The sequence below is a fragment of the Lepeophtheirus salmonis genome, chromosome 9 (genome assembly GCF_016086655.4).
Source record: "Lepeophtheirus salmonis chromosome 9, UVic_Lsal_1.4, whole genome shotgun sequence".
NCBI classification, from domain to species: domain Eukaryota; kingdom Metazoa; phylum Arthropoda; class Copepoda; order Siphonostomatoida; family Caligidae; genus Lepeophtheirus; species Lepeophtheirus salmonis.
Window position 1 is genome coordinate 29,035,508 of NC_052139.2, and position 9,748 is coordinate 29,045,255.

At 29.8% G+C, this 9,748-nt stretch overlaps 1 long non-coding RNA gene across 1 annotated transcript; it reads right to left on the bottom strand.

Moving 5' to 3' along the window:
* Positions 1–4,357: 4,357 nt before the first annotated feature.
* On the bottom strand, positions 4,358–6,429 carry LOC121124742 (uncharacterized). Its single transcript, XR_005866399.2, has 2 exons — positions 5,990–6,429; positions 4,358–4,661 (listed from the first exon to the last, which is right to left on the bottom strand). It is a non-coding gene; the product is annotated as an uncharacterized lncRNA (long non-coding RNA).
* Positions 6,430–9,748: the final 3,319 nt, after the last annotated feature.

Sequence of the window (9,748 nt, forward strand, 5' to 3'; positions counted from 1 at the left end):
ATAGGTGGGGATTTTTGAAAGTGTTTTCCAAATGATTTATTGCCTAAAATTTAATATTAAAAACTTTTTCTTTTTTTTTACAATATTTAATTTTTAAAACTAAGGACCCCCCAACCAAATATAATATAGTGGATGCCTATAAAAGAAGTCTTAAAATATGTAAAAAACTTTTCAGTCTCTACCATAATCGGTTTAGCCTTCATTTTTATTGTTCAATTTTAGAATTGTTACAAAATACGAAACTTGGTTTAAAACATCGCCTGCATTTAGTGGTTTGTTTTTCAATCCCCCTTGCCTAACCACTTAATAGAGGTTTGACTGTATATTGTACAAGTTGTATTATAGGGTTAATTATATTTACTTTATAATCTAATAATGGATCTTTAATTTCAATTTGTTTGTGCAAATAACACTTCCATGTAAACATTTTACCTTAAATGTATACGCATATAATATATTAATAGATGTATGTACCTATTTGTATTTTGAATCATACTGTGGATCATATGTTGTTGATTGTTTGAGAAATGATAAATAACTAGTAGTCTTTTTTATTCCTTACCGTATGACATATAATCTAATACTTATAAATAAAAATTGTTATGTTATGGTTGCAAAATAAAAGAAAAGTCTTAATTAAAAATCATTTTTTAAATCTGTTGTTCCTCATCAAATCAATCGATCCCTTTGCCTTAAAACCAATAGTGTAATAAAGATATTTGCTATTTTATATTAATAAAACTTTGTTCGTCTGTAAATCCATTCCCTTTCTTATGAGTAAAGTCAATTTTCAAGAAGTAAAAAGTATTTGTGCAAAATAAGACAATTTTCAAATTGGTAATATATAAATTATACTAAAATAAGAAATTGAGTGTGTGTCTTATTTTTCAAAAATGTAGTAAATATAAAAGCAAATAAAATTGATAGAAGGGAGTTGGAGAATTTTGATACTTGGATAATAAAATACATTAAAAGTATTATTCAAAAATAATCGTATTTTAGTTTAATGTCTATTTTGATATTCAATTGTGTGTCTTATCTATACTTTATTTTCCAAAAAAATCATCAAAAAGGGCATTTTGCGAAAACTTTAAGTCCAATATAGATATACTTAGATGCCTCAAAAATTGATTTTCGTGCTTTTCACATCTTAAAGCATGAGAAGAATGCGGAAACATATTAAAACTCAAAAAAATATTTTTGAATTGATTATATGCTGCATATAGAATAAAAAAGTGTAATTTGATCCATAAATAATTGTAATTACTGACAATTTGGTTTTTCTAAAATTTATATTTGTATAAAAGAAAATCAAACATTTCAAAATATATATTTTAATATTTCCTTTTCTCCTCGATATAAAAAATATATGAATATTTTAATAAAGCAAAATAAATTTAAGATGGGATACTTAAAATAATTTAGACTCATGATTACGGGAAAAAACACAACAGATCCCATGGACTAAGCACGCTATAGTGATGGTAGAAAAATATTTAGTCACTTTGTTTAAATGTTATTGTCTTTAAAGCCAAATTGTCTTGCGTCGTGATGTATAATTTAAGATATCGGCGCTACAAATCTTTTTGTAGCATCCCCACAACAGATGTGTAATCAATATAGTTATGAGACTGACCTGAAAAGTGTAGTAGATATAGTAGACTTTTAAAGTGGATATGGAAGCGGCAGGGGTAGCCATTTAAATGTGGCTCTAATTGGTGGTTCATAAACATGCCTACATCACTATAAAGAATTCATAGCATTTATTCAGCAAAGTGTTATTTTCCAATGCATATAGTAGATTTGTTTACCTTTCCATAACAGCTCACCTGACTTACTGAGCCATAACTCTTTCATTAATAGCTGATTTTAATAAGTAAATATAGTGAAGTCTTTTAAGAGATCCTTTCGAAATCTTATAAGAGCTTTTGGATCCAATGAGAGTTAAAAACATTTAATTAATAATGTGATTAGTATCATGTCAGTTCCTTCGTCATGGCTTCCTCAACAAATGAAGCGGTCATGTTGGCTATTAAAGACTAGATTAAAAAGTGAAAGCTATTTCATCGCCCTTTTTATAGCACCAAGTTTATTAACGGAAGATTCCGTGGTATGGTATAACCTTGGATTTTAAACTTCTGATCTATAATAATATATATTGAGTCTATAGTAATATAAATGAAATAATTTTTGTAACAAGGAAAAAATCTAAATTTAGTTGTAAGGGTAATAATATTCATATAATTTTAAATTATGGGAGTGAGGCATTTATTGCAGATGAAAACTTCTACCCTTTGAAAATTCAAAAGATCCGTTTCAGTAGAACTTCTGAAGCTAATTTCAATCATTTAGAATCCATTCTTTTTAAAGTATGTTTTCGTAATGATGAAAAAGGAAAAGTATATATTGCTAAAGACCACATCAAAAAAGTTGTGGAAGTTAAGGTAAAAGATCAGGATCTTCCCGAAGGTTTATTTAACCCAAATTGAGCGTAGTAGATTAAAAAAGGACGTAGAACTAGGTCCTTGTGGGTTTATGGGAGAAAAATAAAATTTGAATGAATAAATTAAAGCCATGAAAGGAGAATTTATTAAGATATGGAAACCAACCTTTAAGAAAGATAAAATATGCACGTATAAAAATATTTGAACCAAAACCGGTACCTGGAAAACACTAAAAAGCAACGACAATTACCTTTGCTTGCATAGAAGCTACAGAGAAGGAGTTGGAGCTATTGGAGAAAAAGGTGTAATTGAGTAGTTTAGAAATAAGCCTACGGAAAGGTGTCATCCTATAACTGTGGTGGGGAAGAAATATGGCAAGGTTTGATTTAGAGTGGATCCAACGAAATTAAATAAGTTTGTGAAGGGACCTGTCATTCTATGACTAAACCCCAAGGAGATCGTTTCAAACATTTGACATAGAAATAATAACTTCTTCATGTTTGATCTGAATAAGGAATATTTGCAAATCCTTTACCAAATCAGAGCTAAGAACTTACAAAGTTCATAATTCTCTTGAGAAGATCCAAGTTCTAAAGGTGTCCAATGGGATTAAATGTAGATTTATAAAATGAACGCGAAATAGAACAACGTTCCATGGAACGTGCATTCAATGAATAGAACTGATTTTTTTGCCGTTGTTTTTTTAACGCTAAAAATGAAGTATAAATTGTTCCCTTCCAATTATACTTTTTTAAATATGATTTAAAGGACTGATAAAGCAAAAACACACGCTTGGGACACATATTTTGTGGCAGTGGTGCAGAGAGTGCGGAGGGGGCACTTTTTGAAGGATCTTATCGAACATAAAAGTTTCTAGTACTCTATGATTGAGACTGCCCCAGTAATACAAGAAATTGCATTCAGAAGTTTAAAAAAAGTCACATAGTCACCTTCGGCTCAGATACGTCGTTGCAATGGTTCTATAACTCCCGCATCTGTTCGGAGAGCTCATCTTCGTTCATTAACTTTATCATACGCTGAACGCCGTGTGTGAGATATTCGTGGTCTGTACAAAGAGGTGGGACTCCAAATACTTCTTCCTGTGGTCCTTAAAGAGCTTAATGAGGGACCTACAGCACTTCACTCGCTCATCTTTGTTGGTTTGAAAGAGAGAGACTGTGTATCCACACGCCGAGGAGGTTCTTGATGTGGAGATCATCAGTCAGGATTCTAAAAACCACTTTGGATTGTAAGGAAAGTTCTGTTGAGACCTCTTGAACGCTCTATCCGGGTTTGTTCTTTACCGGAACCTTTACTTGGGTGATGTTGTTGGGTGTTCTTGTCTGTTCTGATGAGACATTTTTCACGAACTTTTAAGCGTCATCCTGGATCTCACCAACCCACTTAAATATGGTTGCACGATTAGGGGAGGCGTCAGGGTAAACCATATTAAGATAGATATATATCAGACACTATTTTTTTCCCCTGTTTGTAGCGTATCAAAATAGATAAAAAAACCATTGTTGGTAAATATTTTTCGTCTTGTTCTGCATATAAATCAATATCAAATGAGTCCCTTACACCATCCATAGTAAAGTTGGCTAAAAAGAATTAAAAAGGCTAAAAAAATAATTCTCACCTATATGAAATTGCTTATTAAAGTTGAATATTACTTTGAACGTTGAAAACCCAGAAATCATGGCTTAATTTCAATTCTATAAGCTGAATCAATGCCAAAATCTGAATTTTGTGCCCATTAATTCTCCTTTTTTGCTAATCTAAAACTATAAATAAGAAGTGAGGTTCATATTTTTAAGAATTGTCTCAATATATAGAGATTGATGTTCTTTCGTCAATATCCTTCTTTAAAACAAATCCTTAACAAAAAATTAATTCAGAAAAAAATCAAACTATTTTTGAACAAAAAAATATCCTTTTTTATTTAGAAAAACATAAATTAATTACAAATATTTAATCATTTCCAAATAATTATAGCAAGTGTTATTTAAAATATTATTCATAATATTAGAAAGAATGAATGAATTCGTAATTTAAATATTACACTACGTGCGAATAATTATTTTTGAATGAATTTTAACTTCTGAATATTGAGATGGCGTTCACCGTTTCCATGATTTGATATCCATTAATCCAGATACATATAAGTATACCAATTAAGAACAACAGCTCAGGGGTCATATTCTCGTTTTTTATTGTCTGAAATGAATTAAATCAAATAAACAAAACAATTCACAAAACTGAAATGTATTCATAAAAATTTTACTACATTTTTTTATATTTTAGATATCAAGCCAGGCAAAAAGAGGATGAAAATTTTTGTATTCTTAAATTTATGATATCGATAATAACTATAAAATTAAGTAGGAGATCAGATCAATTTCTGTATTGATATATGTATTTATAGTTTTGTAATGTATGCAATAAATTTTAAGTAACTAAAAAAGATAAATCAATTGGAGTAATTGAAATACTAAAATATTTACTTATACTTAATCAGTGTAACTCCATCTGACCAATTAAAGGAAACTTAAAAAACATGACGTGTTCATTTTATATTGTATTAAAATTGAGGCCCCCCTCGCCTTATGTGATTTACCCCCACCCCTCTCGAGATAAACATCCTTCTGTTCGCACGACCCTACATCATAATCCCACCTTCACATAAATGTAATCATTCTTGAATGGATCTCCCCATAGATGAAGATGTATCATGAGAAGAAAATACCAAGGTAAAAGTTATAATTATATAACATGATCTTTTTTTAACTTATTAACTACTTATTGTTCAAAGGTCTAGCTGTTTCTAGGCCAACCAGGAGGTAACCTAGGGACAAATTGTTCTTTTTTTACTTGGTGCGTTTACATCAGTTCAGTGAGTTACATGTTTTTTGCACATAGCACAACAGTTCAAAGAAATATCGTTATTTTATTATTATTAAAAAACCTTTCTTCGTGTGTTTTTCCTTTCTCAAGGAGAACCCTTTTAGAGTCCTGGGGGCTCCTTAGCTGGGGCTATGGTAAAAAGTTACACCTAATACCCCCGGTATTCCGGCCCTATGTAAAGATATGTTCTTGTTAGAATTAAAGGGAAATTGATTATCAAAATTGGAGGCATTCCTACTGAAGACGGAGTAGGATCTGTACATCTTACTCATGGCTGTTAATTTTATGAAACTTGGAGACAGTTACGTTACTTTGCCTACAATATTCTTCAAATTGCCAGGGTCACCATGTCAATTTTCCGTTCTTTAAAACTGAAGGGCCTTAGAATTTAAACTCTACTCATTCATTATAAAAAGTTATAATCAAATATTGTCAATTAACTGATGACAAATTCATCGTGCAGATAAAAAGAGCCTAAACATAATAAAAACATTACGCAGTATTCAAAACGTTAAATTTGATGTCATACCTCCTAGTTAAATTTAATTTTGTTTATTATAAAAATTGAAATCTATTTATTTCAGAGGTGTGATAAATGGATAATATTAAATATTATTCAATGAGAGAAAATAAATTCTTACCAAGCGTTGGAGTGTTCACACAAAAAATGAATTTAAGGATAATATCAATTGTGTTTTTGTGATGAGAGAAGAATTTTCACAAATAACATCTATAAATGATACTAAATCACTTACAAGTGTGTGCGTTAAATTGAGAAAATAAATAGATGTTGGAGCTGATGGATGAAATATGTTATCAAGTTTTGTGTCATCTGTTTCATCATAAATATATGATTAGTTATTCCTCATCTGTATAAAGAAAGCTACTGGCTACATAGAGAGGTTCCCACAAAAGATTATATTTCTATTAAACACCTCATTAGAATTATTGTACAACGCAACTTCTTATCTGATAAGAAAATCAGCTGGTAGTTAGCCAATCAATCCCACCGATTGCATTACTATTCAATAATTATTGCGGATTGTTTGCTGTTTAAAAATAACTTATACAAATTGAACTGATGAACGTTTAGAACACTGGTTTGGAGAACGGAAGCAATAACATCGACAACTGAAAAGAAAATATACTGTAATTCTTAACAATGTAATATTTTTTTAAATAGAACTTATTTATGGAATAAAAAATATGAAAATTTAACAATAATTCAATTCATGGCAACAACCACAGATGATTAAAATTATTTATAACAAACTTATGCATTTTCTTATAAATGTGCTAGCAAAGGATTAGCCTACATTGCTTGGTCCAAGGAGGGAGCGGTAAATCACATTAACAATGGTGAATATTATTTATTTTTAATATTTAAACTCCTTCGGTGCGGTCAAGTATTATAATATGTGTATTATTAGGAATTTTAAAAATTGTGATTTAAACTTCAAATAAAATACGAACATATATAGAAAAATTAATCTAGATGAGAAGTCTATTTATTGTTGTTTTTTTTTAAATTGGAAACTCGATTTTCGTGAAGTATATTTAAAAAATCTTTTTTGTACTGATTTTATAAAAAAAAAGAGTTAATAACTTGCTCATTTCAGTAAATATTGCAAAAATTGTAGATTAAAATGCTCAGTAAAATTGATAATACTATGTAGTAGAATTATAATTTAAAATTTTATGTCCAAAAGCATCGTTTTGTGGTTTTTTTCTTAAAAAATGAGAATTGAGGTATGCTAAAAAAAATGAAAAATTATTCAGAAAATGATAAATATTTCAATGAAACATTAATTTCTATGCGTCAAATTGATATGTAAACGAATTTCAAGGCAAATTTATATTCGTATTTATTTTTTATACTAATCCAATATTCCATTGAAAATCCATTTATTGCACTTGAATCAAAAAATGTCATGTCAATTTTCATCGGTTTCTTATTTTGTCTATAACTTTTTTGATATATGGTCCGCTATACGTCGTTATTCGTATACAGGTTTGCGCGTCTAAAATTGAACACTCCTTTAAATTTTATCCCATGCACATATTCATGATTTTATTCAGTTGTAACCGGTTTATACTTCGAAGCAATGGCCTTTACTAGTTATAAACAAAACTCCAGCAAAATCTAAATAGCAACAGTGAAACAACAGCCAATAATATGGAGAGACGTCGAGTTGCAATTTTGGAACTTTCCGCGCGAGGAAAAACTCCCACTGTAATTGCCAAGGTTATGAATTGCAGCCGCACCACCGTTTATATCGTGGTAGCCAAATGGACTCCTGAGGCGACCACAAGATCTAAGTCAAGGCATCCAAGGTCGGACAAAATGGTTGCGTCCGTTAAAAAGCCTGTCGTGGACAAGAGAGGCAAGGTTATTGTCAGCGGCCTCTCCAGGGGGTTCAACGTCAGCAGAAGGACCATGGACCGGCTAGTTAAGGAATATGTTGGCCTTAAGGTCTACAAGAGAACGCCTCGTCAAGCCCTCAAGTCTGTAGACAAGGAAAAACGCCTAAACTTTGAAGGAGTGTTCAGTTTTAGACGTGCACACCTGTAGTTGTTTTATGAGACGCCAATCACATTTGATTTATAAATCTACATTGAGCTGCACCAATTCAAAATTTCAGCCTACTAGGTCTTTAATTGTGAGCACACTTAAAGAGCACACCCACCCACAAACTCCATTATATATATATATATTGTTATTTTATTAAATAGGCCTTGTTGTTAAATTACACAAGATGGCAGGTAAATACCTAATTCCGTATTCATTGACACTAACTCTTAAATTTAATCTTAATCATTTGTAGATAATGGTGTAATGCGCATCCATAAATATATATTCATTTACGTGTTTCATTGATTAAAGCTTATAAAATTTATTTGTCTTAATTGTTAAGCCTTATAATATATTTGATAATTGATAAATTTTCTACGACCTACACTTATTACAATAATATACTAATAAACATCTAGGTATGTAGTATAAACTTAAGATTTTAATACTACACTCGTTGATCTAAAGTTTATTCATAAGTGTTTCTGCATAGAAATCCATCGATATTATTATGAATTATGAATGTATTAGCAATAGATTTTGATCAATCTCATTTCTTACTTATAAAGTTAAGTATATTATATTCCAACTATTTTCTTTGTACATAGCACAATTATTACCACATATAATTTACTACTTATAACTATAAATTAAATTTACATTCAAAGTATATAGACTCAAATGGCTCAATAGTACTTATTGGCTATAAAACATATTATATAAAAATAATAATATATGTTGGAATCGGAGTTGGGGACATTCAAAATACTGGATTTGGAGTCGGACATTTTATGTACTAACTCCGCACTCCTGTTGTAGTGTGTACACTTTTTTATTCAATATTTTGGAATTTTGTATTCAATATCTGTATAGATATACAGATCTATATTAAAAAAATGATATCTTCAAAAAAAAATCCGAAGGAATATTTTTACAAATTGTAATATTTCAAAAATAAAAGCAGAAGATCTATACTTTTTGGAAAAAATTTACGTTGAATATGATGAAGAACATTATTTTAATGGTGGTATATTTTGGTCAAACTTTCAAGTCCAAGGTAAAATAATTTGCTTCTGAAATAGAAAATAAATGAGATTAAAATCATTATTTATTTCATTAGGAATATTGATAATGTTCTTCCACTATTATAATAATTTCGCTAGTCTAAATGTGTTGTTCAATATTATTCGTAATATTGAATAAATTAATAAATTGACTGCAATCTACTCCTGTTTACAATAATAATCCTATGAATAAAGTAAAAAGATAAAAATACCCTATACCGTATCTTCTCTTGCACGTTTTTTCTTCCTAATTGTTTAAGTATTCATTGTATTCATCATTAGCCTTTTTCATATTTCTATAAACAAATTTGTGTGTCATATACAATAACAAAGGTATAACTCAGAGGGGTTAGTGGATTTAGGTCAAAAAATTTCATTGAAAAAACAACAATTTGAATCATTTTTAGAGTTCAAGAAACCAAGACAAATCCTTCACGCACAAACCTTCTTCGGGTTATTTTTTTTTTTTTTTTTTGAGGATTGAAGCCCAATTAGAACTAGCCAAAATAACGAAAAAAAAAAACTAAACATCATGATCTCCTAAGTGTAATATCAAATCTTTCAAATTATTCACTAAATCAATGTCAGTCATCTCAGCAGTCCTACCCAGAGCTCAAGAACTTGCAGAAAAACATTACCCCTACTCTACAAAACAGTCAATAAATGAGCTTTTGGGCATAATTCCAAACATAAATAATATATGTTTTAGTGAAATGGAAGCAAAGGATCTCATCTGCAAAATAAATAAAAAAAAGTATTAAACT